The following is a 19397-nucleotide window of genomic DNA, read 5'->3' on the forward strand; positions in this document are numbered from 1 at the left end:
TTCGAAGGCTTCCTCACAATCATCGTCAAAAACAAAAGAATATCCTTTTGTAAGAGATTGGTAAGAGGCCTAGAAATCTTAGAGAAGTCTTTGATGAACCTTCTATGGAAACCAGCATGACCAAGGAAACTTCTTATACCTTTGATATCTATGGGGTATGTCATTTTCTCGATTGCATCAACCTTAGCCTTATCGACTTCAATACCTCTTTCAGAAATTTTATGTCCTAAGAAGATGCCTTCATTAACCATAAAGTGGCACTTCTCCCAATTCAAGACAAGATTGGTGTCTTTACATCTCTGCAAGACTCGATCAAGGTTGCTGAGGCAACCATCAAAGGAAGACCCGTAAACGGACAAGTCATCCATGAAAACCTCAACAATCTTTTCACAAAAGTCATAGAATATAGCCATCATACATCTTTGAAAGGTGGCAGGTGCATTACATAAGCCAAAAGTCATACGTCTATAAGCAAAGGTACCGAAAGGGCAGGTGAAAGTGGGTTTCTCCTGAACAGATTGTGCAACTGGTATTTGGGAGAAACCAGAATAACCGTCTAGAAAGCAGAAGTGTGTGTGTTTAGACAACCTTTCTAGCATTTGGTCGATAAAAGGCAGAGGGTAATGATCTTTCTTAGTGGCCTTATTCAATTTCCTAAAATCGATCACCATCCTATAGCCAGTAATAATCCTCTGTGGGATTAATTCATCCTTATCATTAGGGACAACGGTAATGCCTCGCTTCTTAGGAACGCAATGCACCGGACTCACCCAATCGCTATGAGCAACATGATAGATAATACCCGCTTCCAGGAGCTTTAGTAATTCTTTTCTTACTACTTCTTTCATCTTAGGATTCAATCTCCTGTGATGATCAGCAACTGGTTTGAAATCAGGATCGGTTTTAATCTTGTGTTGGCATAGAGTGGGACTAATGCCCTTATGATCATCAAGAGTATATCCTATAGCAGTACGGTGCTTCCTCAGAGTTTTTAGTAACTTCTTTTCTTCATGCTCTGAGAGGCTAGCACTAATAATGACAGGATATATCTCTTTTTCATCAAGATAGGCATACTTAAGAGTATCAGGCAACTGTTTAAGCTCGAACACAGGATCACCCTTTGGTGGAGGTGAATCCCCAAGCAGTTCAACAAGCAAGTTATTCTTAAGGATAGGGTATTGTTCTAAGACAACTCTATCTATCTCATCCCTTTCATTCATATGCACATCATTTTCATGCTCAAGCAAGTATTTCTCTAAGGGATCAGTAGGAGGCACGGCAATAGAAGCTAAGGCAATAGTTTCATCCCTACTAGGCAACTCCTTTTCATGAGGTTGTCTACAGAACATGGAGAAATTGAACTCATGTGACACACCTTCAAAGCCAACAGTGAAAGTTTGCTTCTCACAGTCAATATGAGCATTGACGGTATTGAGAAAAGGTCTGCCAAATATGATGGGCCAAAAGCTATCTTGAGCGGTAGCAAGAACGAGGAAATCAGCAGGATACTTCGTTTTACCACATAAGACTTCAATATCCCTAACAATTCCCACAGGGCAGATAGTATCTCTATTGGCAAGCTGAATAGTGACATCAATAGGCTCTATCTCAACAGGTGCAATCTCATCTTTGATTTCATCATATACGGATTGAGGTATTGCACTAACACTAGCACCCATGTGACATAATCCATGATAACAATGATCTCCTATCTTAACAGAAACCACGGGCATGCCAACAACAAGCCTATGTTTGTCTCTAACGTGAGGTTTAGCAATTCTAGCAGCATCTTCACAAAAGTGAATATTATGTCCCTCAACTTCTTCAGACAGAAGATCTTTAATAATAGCAATGCTATGTTCAACTGTAATTTGCTCAGGGGGTGTAGGTGTTCTAATATAGCCTCTAAGTATCATAGTTGAAGCTTTAGAATGATCTTTTATCCTAACAGGGAAAGGTGGTTTCTCAATGTAAGCACTGGGAACCACAGGATCATTATAGGCAATGACTTTCTCTTCAACTGGAGTGGGTTTAACTACATTGACTTCTAAAGGAGGATGAAATTTAAACCACTTCTCTTTGGGGAGATCAATATGAGCAGCAAAATATTCACACAATGAAGCTACTATCTCAGAGTCAAGTCCATACTTAGCGGTAAAGTCACAAAAAGTATTTGTCTCAACAAAGGATTTAACGCAATCAAAAGTGAAATTCATACCTGACTCCTTACCTTCTTCAAGCTCCCAATCTTCAGAGTTGCACTTAATTCTCTCCAATAAGTTCCATTTGAAGTCAATATCTCTCTTCATAAAAGAACCGGTACAAGAAGTGTCAAGCATGGTGCGATCATCATGAGAAAGCCGAGCATAGAAGTTCTGAATGATAATTTCTCTAGACAGCCCGTGATTGGGGCATGAATATCGCATTGATTTAAGCCCCCCCAAGCTTGAGCGATGCTTTCTCTATCACGAGGCCAAAAATTGTAAATATAATTCCGATCACGATGTACTAAATTCATAGGATAAATTTTTTTGATGAAATTTCAATTTTAACCGATTATAGTCCCATGATCCAGTATCATCACATAGCCTATACCATGTCAGCGCCTTATCGTTCAAAGATAAAGTAAAGACCTTCTTCTTGACCTCATCCTCGGGCACACCTACAAGCTTAAATAAACCAAAAGCCTCATCTACATAGATTAGATGCAGGTCTAGATGTGATGCTCCATCTCTTGTAAAAGGATTAGCTAGCAGTTTCTCAAGCATACCCGAAGGAAATTGAAAGCAAATATTTTCAGTAGGTGCAGTAGGTTGAGGAGAAACTCTTTGTGCTTCCTTTCGAGGTGAAGATACCCCGAACAAGCCCCTCAAAGGATTAGTATCCATAGTGACAAGTGACAATAAATTTCGGCACACTATATGAATGTTTCCTTACCAAGTTCCACTTACCAAAGGCGCTTCACTCCCCGTCAACGGAGCCAGAAAAGAGTCTTGATGACCCATAAGTATAGGGGATCAATCGTAGTCCTTTCGATAAGTAAGAGTGTCGAACCCAACGAGGAGAAGAAGGATCTGACAAGTGGTTTTCAGCAAGGTAAAATCTGCACGCACTAAAATTGTCGGTAACAAGTGATTGTGTGGTGAGATGATTCGTAGCAAGCAACAAGTAACAAAAGTAGCAACAGTGCAGAAAAGTGTCCCAATCCCTTTTGTAGCAAGGGACAAGCCTGGACAAAGTCTTATTGGAGGAAAAACGCTCCCGAGGACACACGGGAATTTCTGTCATGCTAGTTTTCATCATGTTCATATGATTCGCGTTTGTTACTTTGATAGTTTTATATGTGGCTGGACCGGCGCTTGGGTACTGCCCTTACTTGGAAAAGCATCCCACTTATGATTAACCCCTCTCGCAAGCATCCGCAACTATGAAAGAAGAATTAAGACAAAGTCTAACCATATCATTAAACTAGTGGATCCAAATCAGCCCCTTACGAAGCAACCCATAAACTAGGGTTTAAGCTTCTGTCACTCTAGCAACCCATCATCTACTTACTACTTTCCAATGCCTTCCTCTAGGCCCAAATAATGGTGAAGTGTTATGTAGTCGACGTTCACATAATACCACTAGAGGAAAAACAACATACAACATATCAAAATACCGAATGAAGACCAAATTCACATGACTACTATTAGAATGAGTAACTACTCACAAAGCATAATCATGTTCATGACCAGAGAGGTAATGAGTAGCATTAAGAATCTGAACATAAACTCTTCCACCAAATAATCCAACTAGCATCGACTACAAAGAGTAATCAACACTACTAGCAACCTTACAAGTACCAATCGGAGTCGCGAGACGGAGATTGGTAACAAGTGATGAACTAGGGTTTGGAGATGAGATGGTGCTGATGAAGATGTTGATGGTGACGAGTCCCCTCCGATGAGACGAGTGTTGGTGATGACGATGGCGACGATTTCCCCCTTCGGGAGGGAAGTTTCCCCGGCAGGATCGTCCTGCCGGAGCTCTAGATTGGTTTTGCTCAAGTTCAGCCTCTTGCCGGAGGCGAAACCACGAAAAAGCTCCTCCTTGATTATTTCCTGGACGAAACCCTTCATATAGCAAAAGAGGGAGGCAAGTGGTCCTGCAGGGTGCCCACAAGCCCTCATGGCGTGACCTGGGGGGTGGCCGCGTCGTGCAGGCTTGTGGCCACCTGCACGCCCTCCTTTGGCACTTATTCGGCCTAGTATTTTTGCTAAATCGGGAAAAAAATCCTCGTTGATTTTTACGTGTTTGGAGTTGCGCTGAATAGGTATCTCAACTTTGCTCCACTTTCAGGCCAGAATTCCAGTTGCCGGCATTCTCCCTCTTCATGTAAACCTTGCAAAATAAGAGAGAAAAGGCATAAAATAGTACCGTGAAGTGAAATAACAGCCAAAGAAGCGATAAATATCAACATGAAAACATGATGCAAAATGGACGTATCAGTCAACTGAGTTGCTTGAGGACAAGCAAGGCTTTAAGCCTGGGGGAGTTGATAGGTCTCCAACGTATCTACTTTTCCGAACTCTTTTGCCCTTGTTTTGGACTCTAATTTGCATGATTTGAATGGAACTAACTCGGACTAACGTTGTTTTCAGCACAATTGCCATGGTGTTGTTTTTGTGCAGAAATAAAAGTTCTCGGAATGTCCTGAAAATTTACAGAGATTTTTTGTAGAATAAAATAAAAATACCTGCACAAAGATCCACCGGAGGGGGCGTGCTAGTGGGCCACAAGCCCACAGGCCACGGCCAACCCCTAGGCCACACCGTGAGGGCTTGTGGGGCCCACATGGCACCACCGCCCCCAAACTCAGCTCTATATCTCCCGTCTCGCCCGAAAAAAAATCGGAGAGAAGGTTTCATCGCGTTTTACGATACGGAGGCGGCGCCACATCCTGTTCTTCATCTCGAGGGCAGATCTCGAGTCCGTTTCGGGCTCCGGAGAGGGGAAATCGTCGCCATCGTCATCATCAACCTTCCTCCATCGACAATTCCATGATGCTCTTCATCGTTCGTGAGTGATGAGATGTATCATGTAATCGAGTTAGTTTTGACGGGGATTGATCCCTAGTATCCACTATGTTCTAGATTGATGTTACTACTACTTGGCTATGCTTAATGCTTGTCACTAGGGCCCGAGTGCCATGATTTCAGATCTGAACCTATTATGTTGTCACCAATATATGTGTGTTTTAGATCCTATCTTGCAAGTTGTAGTCACCTACTATGTGTTATGACCCAGCCACCCCGGAGTGACAATAGCCGGAACCACTACCCGAGATGACCATAGTATGAGGAGTTCATGTATTCACCATGTGTTAATGCGTTGGTCCAGTTCTTTATTAAAAGGAGAACCTTAATATCCCGTAGTTTCCATTAGGACCCCTCTGCCACGGGAGGGATGGACAATAGATTTCATGCAAGTTCTTTTCCCTAAGCACGTATGACTACATACGGAATACATGCCTCCATTAGATTGACGAACGTGAACTAGTTAGATATCTCTCGGTGTTATAGCTGTTACATGATGAATCACATCCGTCACACTCATCCATCACCGATCCACTGCCTATGAGTCTTTTACTATTGGTCCTTGCTACGTTACTTTGTCCTGGCTTGTCCCTTGCTACAAAAGGGATTGGGACACTTTGCTGCTACTGTTGTTACTCTGCTGCTACTCCTATTACTCTCCTGCTACTGCTGTTCCTTGCTAGTTCGCTGTTACTTGTTGCAAGATCCTTTTTCGACACCGTTGTCGGGGAAGAATAGTTCCCCGCCCACATGCAACCTACTGGCGCCATTGATACAACAGTTAGGAATAGTCTGCCGTCAATAGTTCTGTTTCTAACACTGTTGCTATCATACTACTTTGCTACTGATACTTTGCTTGCAGACACTAATATTTCAGGTGTGGTTGAATCTGACAAACTCAGCTGGTTATATTCTTTCGCTTCCCCTTTGTCGAATCAACAAATTTGGGTCGAATACTCTACCCTCGAAAACTGTTGCCATCCCCTATACTTGAGGGCCATCAGTGCGCCATTGCTAACCCTCCCCCGTAGTACTCTTCCCCTTCTTTCATTCCCTCCCCTCACTCGTCTCTCCCCTGCATCTCCACTCCAACCGCATCGCACTGCACCCCTCCCTCCCTCTCATCTCCACTCCAACCGCATCGCACTGCACCCCTCCCTCCCTCCCATCTCCACTCCAACCGCATCGCACCACCAGCGTCGGTGACCGCGTGATACGTCTCCAACGTATCTATATATTTTGATGGTTCCATGCTATTATCATGTCAACTTTGGATGTTTTGTATGCATGAATATGCTATTTTGTATGTTTTTTGGGACTAACCTATTAACTCAGTGCCAAGTGCCAGTTTCTGTTTTTTTCGTGTTTTTGACCTTTTTCAGAGGAGAATATTAAACGGAGTCCAAACGGAAAAAAACCTGTGAAATAATTTTTTCCATAACAGAAGATACGCAGGAAACTTGACAACCAAGGCAAAGGACCTCGGAGGAGGTCATTAGCCCACCAGCCCCGGCCTGGGGGGGCCTACCAGGCTTGTGGGCTCCCCGTGGATCCTCTGCCCTACTTCTTCCGCCTATAAATTCTCGAAAAAGCTAAAAACACCAGAGGGAGCCACGAAAATACTTTTTCGCCGCCGCAAGCTTCTGTTTCCGCAAGCTTCTGAGGCACGTTCTGGTGCCCTGTTGGAGGGGGGATTCGGACACGGAGGGCTTCTTCATCAACACCATTGCCTCTCCGATGATGCGTGATTAGTTCACCACAGACCTTCGGGTCCATAGCTAGTAGCTAGATGGCTTCTTCTCTCTCTTGGATCTTCAATACAAAGTTCTCCATGATTTTCATGGAGATCTATCCGATGTAATCTTCTTTTGCGGTGTGTTTGTCGAGATCCGATGAATTGTGGATTTATGATCAGATTATCTATGAATATTATTTGAGTCTCCTCTGATCTCTTATATGCATGATTTCGTATCCTTGTAATTCTCTTCGAGTTGTGGGTTTCGTTTGGCCAACTTTATCTATAATTCTTGCAATGGTAGAAGTGGCTGGTTTTGGGTTCATACCTTGCGGTGTCCTCACCTAGTGACAGAAGGGGTAGCGAGGCACGTATCCTGTTGTTGCCATCAATGGTAAAAATATGGGGTTTATATCTATTGCATGAATTTATCCCTCTACATCATGTCATCTTGCTTAAGGCGTTACTCCGTTTGTTATGAACTTAATACACTAGATGCATGCTGGATAGCAGTCGATGTGTGGAGTAATAGTAGTAGATGCAGACAGTATCGGTCTACTTGTCTCGGATGTGATGCCTATATGTATGATCATTGCCTTAGATATCATCATGACTTTGCGCGATTCTGTCAATTGCTCGACAGTAATTCGTTCAGCCACCGTAATACTTGATATCATGAGAGAAGCCTCTAGTGAACATTATTGCCCCCGGATCTACTTCACATCATATTTTCAGCTCTACACTTTTACTTTGTTGCACTTTCGACCTTCAGATCTCACCTTGCAATTAATCATGAAGGGATTGGCAACCCCTTTATAGCGTTGGGTGCAAATTTGTTTGTTTTTGCCCAGGTACATTGGTGACTTGTCTTGATACTCCTACTGGATTGATACCTTGGTTTTCATACTGAGGGAAATACTTACTGCTACTGTGCTGCATCACCCTTTCCTCTTCAAGGGAAAAACCAACACAAGCTCAAGAGGTAGCACCGCGCGCGGCGACGAGGTGGGCACGACAGCGACTGGAACGCGTCCACGTCAACGAGGGGAGATCTGTTGGTCGTGGGGGCGATCGAGCTCGAGCCGGAGCACGAGGGCGAGGAGACGACTCGCCCCTCCTTGCCGCCGGAGTTCGTGGAATCCCTCGACCCCAGGAGGGTAGAGGAAGACAAGGAGGCCTTCGAGGACGTGCTCAAGCAGCTGCGGGAGGTATCGCCCCGAGCACATCATCCGCCCACCCATTCTCAATGAATAAAATAAGTTTATATAACCATCTAAACTTTCTAGGTTTATCCGCTAGTTCAGAAATACTCTGTTCTTGGATCTGATACGGGTTTGATTCTGAATTTTGAATTCTGATGTGAAAGCATGTCCACATCTCTAGAACTAGTGGATGGATAGTGGTATCAGCATGAACATTGACTAGATATATACGTGTTGACTGTTCCTTTAGTTTGTTTCCTGATTTGCAAGTTCATTAGAATCCATTGGACTGAATAAATTTTGTATTGTGGATATATATTGTCAAGTTTGCTATGCTTGGTTTCTGATGTGAAACACATATGCATGGATAATTGTTTAGATGATACAATTTCCTGAAAGTTGAGCTTTTTCTTAACTAATCAAGAACTCCCCTCTTTATGTGAGTAATAGATGGCAACTTTCAGTTCTGTTCAATTCTGATTTCTGAATATTTCTGATGTGAAAGCATATTTGAACCATCAGTAGAACTCTGCATGACTAAATGCTGGTCGGTGGTGTTGGCTGTTTTCTGTAGTTATCTGAATTGCATGTTTATTTGGATCCATTAGACCTTTTCAGGACTGACTTAAGCTTGGAAGGCTCGACTGAGTTGATGTGTACCTGTTGTCAGTTGGACCATATTTTTTAGGTTCTTGTGTTTCTGATGTGAAATCATATCTGGACCCTTGGAAATTTGCATGACTAGTATATCAATGGTCATATCCACATGCATATTGACTAGTTAAGTGTGGACTGTTCCTCTAGTTTTCTAATAAGCAAATCGTCTTGGATTCATAGAACATATGCAGAGCTAACTTTTCATGTTTTTGATGCCCCAAATCTATCTTAGTTGTGTTTCTAACGTTGCAAGAATTTACGATTGAGGTATGTGTATTGTTTCTTCTCAAAACAAATGGTGCTGCTATGCTAGCATGCCAGTGTGGCAGTGTTTGGAGTGATACAAGACCGGATTTGTTGTTTTCACAGTATTAATTCACATTAATTGAATCCGTTTGCACGCTATGTTTTCAGGATAAAAAAGGCTGTGATAAGCAATTGAGCATTGGTGTTCTGGACTACCACTTCTCTTCTTCTTTGAGGTATTTGTCTTGGGCTTGAAGTATTTTCTGCACATCAATTGCTCTTGATAGTGTAAACTGGTATTTAGACTGGCCAATGCAAATAACCTTCATTTGCTTGAACTAGTTTATTTCCCTGAAGTATGCCATGATTACTCATGTGTGTATACTTTAGTATCATGGTTAGTTATCTTGACATCACTTTGTAAACTGGTATTTAGACTGGCCAAAGATCTCATCATGTTCATATTAAACAGATAAGCTGACTTTTTTCCCTTGCTTCATAACCCATGTAGCTGTTTATGCTGTTTAATGATGAGGCTTCAATTCATTCTTGATGACCTAAATATGTATTACCGATGTGTTTAACATTGCAAGAATTTATTGTAAAGATATAGGTATTATTTTGTCTCTAATATATTCTCAAATTGATTTCCCTAGCACTACACACTGGATATATGTAGGCCTTTTTTTGTGCAGGGACAAATAGTTACCCCTTTCTCCTGAAATGTTGATTAATTTCTGTTTCGGTTGAGAATGGGGCACTCCTAGGTGAAGAAAATCAGCAAAGGTCATACCCAATTTTCTTGACCTTGAAGGTGCCCGATTCTCAACCGACACTAAAATTAATCAACATTTAGGGACAATGTTATTTCTACAAAGCAAATATTTCTAAGTGGCTTTTATAGTTTTCCCTTAAGTTGAAATGCAAACTATTTTTTCTTCCATACATATGCCATGCTAACGAAAGCTCAACCATCAGGCTCTAGCAATAACTCATTTTATTTGTTTACTTGTTTGATATATATATTGGTTGCCTTGGTTGTTTATCATGAAAAATGCTTTGTTTGTATGCTTGGTAAAAAAGTTGTCCCTTAGCTTGAAAAATAAGCCACCTTCTAAATTTGTTGAGGCTTTGAACTAATTTATTTCAAAACTAGTTTAGAAGTTCCAATGAATAAAAGATGCGACTGGCTCATGGGAGAAGGTAGGTAGGGAGTGTCTTATTTTTTTAAGTCGCGAAAAGAATTGGCCTACATGTAGTTCACTTTGAAAATGTACAAAAATTCAGCGTCCATTTTTCAAAAAGAAGGGAATTCAACGTCCATTTGCCTTTCCTGGTAATTGATAATTGTAGAGCGAACATGGTCGACAATGATGAGGCTGACGGTTCAGGCAAGCCATTCTGGGAGCTGTCCCATGAGATGGAGGAAGAACCTCACCACTATGAGGACGCCGCGGAAGACACTCATCCAGACTACACAACCCCTAGTGGCGTCGGGGATGACACCACTGATGGAGCCGCCGGGGATGCCACCACTTATGATGGCAGAGAACGCACAGATGGCAGCCAACCAAAGAGGCAACAGAAGGACCGGCCCCCGAACATGCTCGGCACCGTCAAGGAGGAATTTACTTAAGTGTCCTCCAGTGGGCATCCAACGGCGCCCAAAGAATTAGTCGGTGGGTACACGGGACAACTCGGGTGCATTCTCCGGAGCACCGTCTCGATCAACACCGAGAACCTAAGGCATCATGACAGAGGGAATTTGCAAAACCTCCTCTTCACGAAGATGCACGAACGATACAAGTTCCCCGGTAACTTCGCAAACACACGCCTCTTAGGAAATAAAGTGAACAGTGTCGCCCCCATGAAGATGAGCACGGACCTGGCTACTTGGAGAGCCGCGGTGAAGAGAAGGATTCTAAGAGGTGATAGTTATGAGAAGATCAAGGAGACAAATCCTTCGATCAACGAAGCTGACTACCTAGAGTTCAAGATCAAGTGCGAGAGCAACGCATCCGCGGAATCAAGTCAGTGGGAGAAAGATATGCGGGACTTGAACTTAGGGGTCCACAAACTTGGTCCCCGCGGTTACAGAGTGGCGGAACCTAAATGGGACAAGGACGGCGCGAAGCGTGGCGAGCAAGGCCTACCGCCCCTCTTTGATAAATACAACGAAAAGCAGACCAGGAACTATGTCAGGGCCCGGTACAAGGCGGACCCGGTAACAAAGGAGCTTACCACGGATCCGAAGGTGAAGGAGCTTGAGCATGTTCTGGTAAGGAATACACCCCCTCGTAATTAGCTCCATATGGTTGCAATCTAATTAATGAAGCCAAATTTCTAAATGGTTCACGTTCCTTCCGCAGGAAACTGAAAGCAGTAGCATGGGGTCTCAAAGCTCCCCGTCAGCCCCTTGGGACACAACTTTAAATAGGGCATTGAACGTAATGAAACACAAGGATAAGTTCAGTAAGCCGTCGTCAGCTGGTCGTGTGGCCGGCGAAGGCTTGTCCACGAAATAGTCGGAATACTATAAGGCTGGGCGAAAGGAGAGAAAGACCAACTTGGAAAGCCAGGAGCGCGAGCTTAAAGAACTCAAGGCACAAGTGGTGCGGATTCCGGAGATAGTCCAAGAGCAAGTGCAAGACCAACTTGGAGCGACGATCACCGCAATTATGCCTTCCTTGCTTGAGGGGCTGCGGGGGTGGATTGCGGGCGGCCAACAGGGGCCGCCCCCGATTCCCAGCTGTTGGGTAACGTAGCATAAATTCAAAATTTTCCTACGCATATTCAGATCTTCCTATGGAGAGACAGGAACGAGAGAGGGGTAAGAGCATCTTCATACCTTTGAAGATAGCTAAGCGGAAGCGTTGCTAGAACGCGGTTGATGGAGTCGTACTCGCAGTGATTCCGATCTAGTGCCGAACTACGGCACCTCCGCGTTCAACACACGTGCAGCCCGGTGACGTCTCCCGCACCTTGATCCAGCAAGGAGGAGGGAGAGGTTGGGGAAGAACTCCAGCAGCACGACGGCGTGGTGTCGATGGAGAGACGAGGTCTCTCGGCAGGGCTTCGCCAAGCACCGGCACAGAGGAGGAGGGAGAGGAGCGGGGCTGCGCCGAGAGAGAGGAAAAACCGTGTGTCTCAATGGCCAAAAGTGCCCGGTATATATAGGGGGAGGGGAGAGGGGGTGCCACCACTAGCGTTCCCACCCTAGGGGGTGCGGCAGCCCCCCCAGATGGGAGGTGCGGCGGCCAGAAGGGGGAGGAGGGGGTGGCGCACCATCTGGTGGGCCTTAGGCCCACCTGGCCTAGGGTTTGCCCCCCTTTTCTCTCCCTTGCGCTATGGGATGGGCCTTAGGCGCACTAGCCCACCTAGGGGCTGGTTCCCACCCCCACTTGGCCCAGCTTATCTCCCGGGTTCGTTGCCCCCCTTCGGTGGTCCCCCGGGGCCACCTCCGGTGGTCCCGGTACGTTACCGGTGATGCCCGAAACACTTCCGGTATCCGAAACCATCGTTCCTATATATCAATCTTTACCTCCGGACCATTCCGGAGCTCCTCGTGACGTCCAGGATCTCATCCGGGACTCCGAACAACTTTCGGTAACCTCGTATAACAATTCCCTATAACCCTAGCATCATCGAACCTTAAGTGTGTAGACCCTACGGGTTCGGGAGACAGGCAGACATGACCGAGACACCTCTCTGGCCAATAACCATCAGCGGGGTCTAGATACCCATGGTGGCTCCCACTTGATCCACGATGATCTCATCGGATGAACCACGATGTCAAGGATTCAATCAATCCCATATATGATTCCCTTTGTCCGTCGGTATAGAACTTGCCCGAGATTCGATCGTTGGTATACCTATACCTTGTTCAATCTCGTTACCGGTAAGTCTCTTTACTCGTTCCGTAGCACGTCATCGTGTGACTAACTCCTTAGTCACATTGAGGTCATGATGATGTTCTACCGAGTGGGCCCAGAGTTACCTCTCCGCCTCACAGAGTGACAAATCCTGATCTCGATTCGTGCCAATCCAACAGACACTTTTGGAGGTACCCGTAGTGCACCTTTATAGTCACCCAGTTACGTTGAGACGTTTGATACAGCCAAAGCACCCCTACGGTATCCGAGAGTTGCACAATCTCACGGTCGAAGGAAAAGATACTTGACATTAGAAAAGCATTAGCATACGAACAATACGATCTAGTGCTAGGCTTAGGATTGGGTCTTGTCCATCACATCATTCACCCAATGATGTGATCCCGTTATCAATGACATCTAATGCCCATGATCCGGAAACCATCATCATCTATTGACTAACGAGCTAGCCAACTAGAGGCTTGCTAGGGACACATTGTGATCTGTTTATTCACACATGTATTACTGTTTCCTGTTAATACAATTATAGCATGAACAATAGACGATTATCATGAACAAGGAAATATGATAATAACCATTTTATTATTGCCTCTAGGGCATATTTCCAACAGTCTCCCAGTTGCACTAGAGTCAGTAATCTAGTTACATTGTGATGTATCGAACACCCATAGCATTATGGTGTTGATCATGTTTTGCTCGTGGAAGAGGTTTAGTCAACAGGTCTGCAATATTCAGATCCGTGTGTAATTTACAAATATCTATCACTCCACTCTGGACATGGTCCTGGATGGAGTTGTAGCGGCGCTTGATGTGCTTCGTCTTCCGGTGAAACCTGGGCTCCTTGGCTATGGCAGTGGCTCTAGTGTTATCACAGAAGAGTGTCATAGGACCCGACGCGCTTGGAACCACTCCAAGGTCGGTGATGAGCTCCTTCATCCAAATTCCTTCATGAGCCGCTTCTGAAGTAGCTATGTACTCCGCTTCACATGTAGATGCTGCCACGACTTCTTGCATGCTGCTGCACCAGCTCACTGCCCCACCATTCAACACATATACGTATCCGGTCTGTGACTTAGAGTCATCTGGATCTATGTTGAAGCTAGCGTCGACGTAACCCTTTACGACGAGCTCTTCGTCACCTCCATAAACGAGAAACATTTCCTTAGTCCTTTTCAGGTACTTAAGGATATTCTTGACCGCTGTCCAGTGGTCTGTACCTGGATTACTTTGGTACCTCCCTACCAAACTTATGGTAAGGTTTATATCAGGTCTAGTACACAGCATGGCATACATTAGAGAGCCCACGGCTGAAGCGTAGGGGACAGAACTCATCTTCTCTCTATCTGCTGCCGTGGTCGGCGACTGAGTCTTACTCAATCTCATACCTTGCAAAACTGGCAAGAACCCTTTCTTTGAGTTTTCCATTTTGAATTTCTTCAATATCTTGTCAAGGTATGTACTTTGCGAAAGACCTATGAGGCGTCTCGATCTATCTCTATAGATCTTGATGCCTAATATGTATGCAGCTTCTCCAAGGTCCTTCATTGAAAAACTCTTGTTCAAATAGGCCTTTATGCTCTCCAACATCTCTATATTATTCCCCATCAATAATATGTCATCCACATATAGTATGAGGAAAGCTACAGAGATCCCACTCACTTTCTTGTACAGACATGCTTCTCCGTAAACCTGTATGAACCCAAACACTTTAATCACCTCATTAAAGCGAATGTTCCAACTCCGAGATGCTTGCACCAGCCCATAGATGGAGCGCTGGAGCTTGCACACTTTGTTAGCACCCTTAGGGTCGACAAAACCTTCTGGTTGCATCATATACAACTCTTCCTTAAGGTTCCCGTTAAGGAACTCTGTTTTGACGTCCATTTGCCAAATTTCATAATCATAAAAGGCGGCAATTGCTAACATGATTCGGACTGATTTCAGCTTCGCTACGGGAGAGAAAGTCTCTTCGTAGTCAACTCCTTGAATTTGTCGAAAACCCTTTGCGACAAGTCGAGCTTTGTAAACGGTTACATTACCGTTTGCATCAGTCTTCTTCTTGAAGATCCATTTATTTTCTATGGCTCGCCGGTCATCAGGCAAGTCCACCAAAGTCCATACTTTGTTCTCATACATGGATCCTATCTCGGATTTCATAGCCTCAAGCCATTTGTTGGAATCCGGGCCCGCCATTGCTTCTTCATAGTTCGAAGGTTCACCGTTGTCTAACAACATGATTTCCATCACAGGGTTGCCGTACCACTCTGGTGCGGAGCGTGCCCTTGTGGACCTTCGCGGTTCAGTAGTAACTTGATCCGAAGCTTCATGATCATCATCATTAACTTCCTCTTCAGTCGGTGTAGGCGCCACAGGAACAGCTTCCCGCGCTGCGCTACTATCCTGTTCGAGAGGGGGTGTAATTACCTCATCAAGTTCTACCTTCCTCCCACTTACTTCTTTCGAGAGAAACTCTTTCTCTAGAAAGGATCCATTCTTGGCAACAAAGGTTTTACCTTCGGATCTAAGATAGAAGGTATACCCAATAGTTTCCTTAGGGTATCCTATGAATACGCATTTCACCGCTTTGGGTTCGAGCTTTTCTGGTTGAAGTTTCTTCACATAAGCATCGCAGCCCCAAACTTTAAGAAACGACAAGTTAGGTTTCTTGCCAAACCATAGTTCATACGGTGTCGTCTCAACGGATTTAGACGGTGCCCTATTTAAAGTGAATGCAACAGTTTCTAATGCGTATCCCCAAAATGATAGCGGTAAGTCGGTAAGAGACATCATAGATCGTACCATATCTAATAAAGTGCGATTACGACGTTCAGACACTCCGTTGCGCTGCGGTGTGCCAGGCGGCATCAGTTGTGAAACGATTCCACACTTCCTTAGGTGTGTGCCAAACTCGTGACTCAAATATTCTCCTCCACGATCAGATCGTAGACATTTAATTTTTCTGTCACGTTGATTCTCAACCTCACTCTGAAATTCCTTGAACTTTTCAAACGTCTCAGATTTGTGCTTCATCAAGTAGATATACCCATACCTACTCAAATCATCGGTGAGAGTGAGAACATAACGATAACCACTGCGAGCTTCAACGTTCATTGGACCACACACATCAATATGTATTATTTCCAATAAGTCGGTTGCTCTCTCCATTATTCCTGAGAATGGAGTCTTAGTCATCTTGCCCATGAGGCACGGTTCGCATGTGTCAAATGATTCAAAGTCAAGAGACTCTAATAGTCCATCAGTATGGAGCTTCTTCATGCGCTTAACGCCGATATGACCAAGGCGGCAGTGCCACAAGTATGTGGGACTATCATTATCAACTTTGCATCTTTTGGTACTCAGACTATGAATATGTGTAACATCACGATCGAGATTCATCAAGAATAAACCATTCACCAGCGGAGCATGACCATAAAACATATCACTCATATAAATAGAACAACCATTATTCTCTGACTTAAATGAGTAGCCGTCTCGCATTAAGCAAGACCCTGATACAATGTTCATGCTTAAAGCTGGTACTAAATAACAATTATTAGGGTTTAAAACTAATCCCGATGGTAGATGTAGAGGTAGCGTGCCGACGGCGATCACATCGACCTTTGAACCATTCCCGACGCGCATCGTCACCTCGTCCTTGGCCAGTCTCTGCTTATTCCGCAGTTCCTGATTGAGTTGCAAATGTGAGCAACAGCACCAGTAGCAAATACCCAGGAGCTACTACGAGCGCTGGTAAGGTACACATCAATAACATGTATATCACATATACCTTTAACGTTGTCGGCCTTCTTGTCCGCTAAGTATTTGGGGCAGTTCCGCTTCTAGTGACCCTTTCCCTTGCAATAGAAGCACTCAGTCTCAGGCTTGGGTCCGTTCTTTTTCTTCTTCCCGGCATCTGGCTTACCAGGCGCGACAAAAGATTTGCCGTCTTTCTTGAAGTTCTTCTTACCCCTGCCTTTCTTGAAACTAGTGGTCTTGTTGACCATCAACACTTGATGCTCCTTCTTGATTTCTACTTCTGCAGACTTGAGCATCGAGTACAACTCGGGAATGGTCTTCTCCATCCCTTGCATGTTGTAGTTAAGCACAAAGCCTTTGTAGCTTGGTGGGAGAGACTGGAGGATTCTGTCAATTATAGCATCATCCGGAAGTTCGACTCCAAGTGAAGTCAGACGACCGTGTAACCCAGACATTTTGAGTATGTGCTCACTGACAGAACTGTTCTCCTCCATCTTACAGCTAAAGAACTTGTCGGAGACTTCATATCTCTCGACACGGGCATGAGCTTGAAAAACTAGCTTCAGCTCCTGGAACATCTCATATGCCCCGTGTTGCTCAAAACGCCTTTGGAGCCCCGTTTCTAAACTGTATAACATGCCACACCTGACTAGAGAGTAGTCATCACTCCGCGTTTGCCAGACGTTCAGAATGTCCTGGGCTGCTGCGGGAGCAGGAGGGTCACCTAGCGGCGCATTAAGGACATAAGCCTTTTTAGCTGCTTCAAGGATGAGCTTCAAGTTGCGAACCCAGTCCGCATAGTTGCTACCATCATCTTTCAGCTTGTTTTTCTCTAGGAATGCGTTGAAATTGAGGTTGACGTTGGACATCTACAATATTTATAAAGAAAACTTTTATACTAAGTTCATGACAATTAAGTTCATTTAATCAAATTAAGTATGAACTCCCACTTAAATCGACATCCCTCTAGTCATCTAAGTGATTCATGATCCATGTTGACTAACCCGTGTCCGATCATCACGTGAGACGGACTAGTCACCCTGGTGAGCAACTTCATGCTGATCGTATTCAACCATACGACTCATGTTCGACCTTTCGGTCTCTTGTATTCGAGGTCATGTCTGTACATGCTAAGCTCGTCGAGTCAACCTAGGTGTTTCGCGTGTGTAAATCTGGCTTACACCCGTTGTATGCGAACGTTAGAATCTATCACACCCGATCATCACGTGGTGCTTCGAGACAACGAACCTTCGCAACGGTGCACACTTAGGGGAATACATTCTCGAAATTTTAAGAGGGATCATCTTATTATGCTACCGTCGTTTTAAGCAATAAGATGTAAAACATGATAAACATCACAATGCAATCATATAGTGACATGATATGGCCATTATCATCTTTGCTCTTTCGATCTCCATCTTCAGGCATCGCATGATCATCATCGTCACCGGCGTGACACCATGATCTCCATCATCATGATCTCCATCATCGTGTCTCCGTGAAGTCGTCACGCCAACAACTACTATCACTACTACTATAGCTAACCGTTAGCAATGAAGTAAAAGTACTAAGCACATGGCGTTGCATCTCATACAATAAATTAAGACAACTCCTATGGCTCCTGCCGGTTGTCATACTCATCGACAAGCAATTCGTGAAACCTATTACAATAACATGATCATCTCATACATCATACATGCAACATCACAACTTTGGCCATATCACATCACATGTCAAACCCTGCAAAAACAAGTTAGACGTCCTCTAATTGTTGTTGCAAGTTTTACGTGGCTGATTTGGGTTTCTAGCAAGAACGCCTTCTTACCTACGTGACAGCCACAACGATGATATGCCAAAGCTATTTACCCTTCATAAGGACCCTTTTCATCAAATCCAATCCGACTAGAGTAGGAGAGACAGACACCCGCTAGCCACCTTTATGCACGATGTGCATGTCTGTCGGTGGAACCAGTCTCACGTAAGTGTACGTGTAAAGTCGGTCCGGGCCGCTTCATCCCACAATACCGCCGGAAAAGAATAAGACTAGTAGAGGCAAGCAAATCGACAAATCATCGCCCACAACTTTTGTGTTCTACTCGTGCATAGAATCTACGCATAGAAAACCTCGCTCGGATGCCACTGTTGGGTAACGTAGCATAAATTCAAAATATTCCTACGCATATTCAGATCTTCCTATGGAGAGACCAGCAGGGAGAGAGGGGTAAGAGCATCTTCATACCTTTGAAGATCGCAAAGCGGAAGCGTTGCTAGAACGCGGTTGATGGAGTCGTACTCGCAGCGATTCCGATCTAGTGCCGAACTACGGCACCTCCGCGTTCAACACACGTGCAGCCCGGTGACGTCTCCCGCACCTTGATCCAGCAAGGAGGAGGGAGAGGTTGGGGAAGAACTCCAGCAGCACGACGGCATGGTGTCGATGGAGAGACGAGGTCTCCCGCCAGGGCTTCGCCAAGCACCGGCAGAGAGGAGGAGGGAGAGGAGCGGGGCTGCGCCGAGAGAGAGGAAAAACCGTGTGTCTCAATGGCCAAAAGTGCCCGATATATATAGGGGGAGGGGAGAGGGGGCGCGGCAGCCCCCCCAGATGGGAGGTGCGGCGGCCAGAAGGGGGAGGAGGGGGTGGCGCACCATCTGGTGGGCCTTAGGCCCACCTGGCCTAGGGTTTGCCCCCCCTTTTCTCTCCCTTGCGCTATGGGCTGAGTGGGGAGGTGCACCAGCCCACCTAGGGGCTGGTTCCCAACCCCACTTGGCCCAGCTTATCTCCCGGGGTCGTTGCCCCCCTTCGGTCCCCCGGGGCCACCTCCGGTGGTCCCGG

Source organism: Hordeum vulgare, chromosome 5H, assembly GCF_904849725.1.
Source record: "Hordeum vulgare subsp. vulgare chromosome 5H, MorexV3_pseudomolecules_assembly, whole genome shotgun sequence".
In the NCBI taxonomy this organism is placed as follows: domain Eukaryota; kingdom Viridiplantae; phylum Streptophyta; class Magnoliopsida; order Poales; family Poaceae; genus Hordeum; species Hordeum vulgare.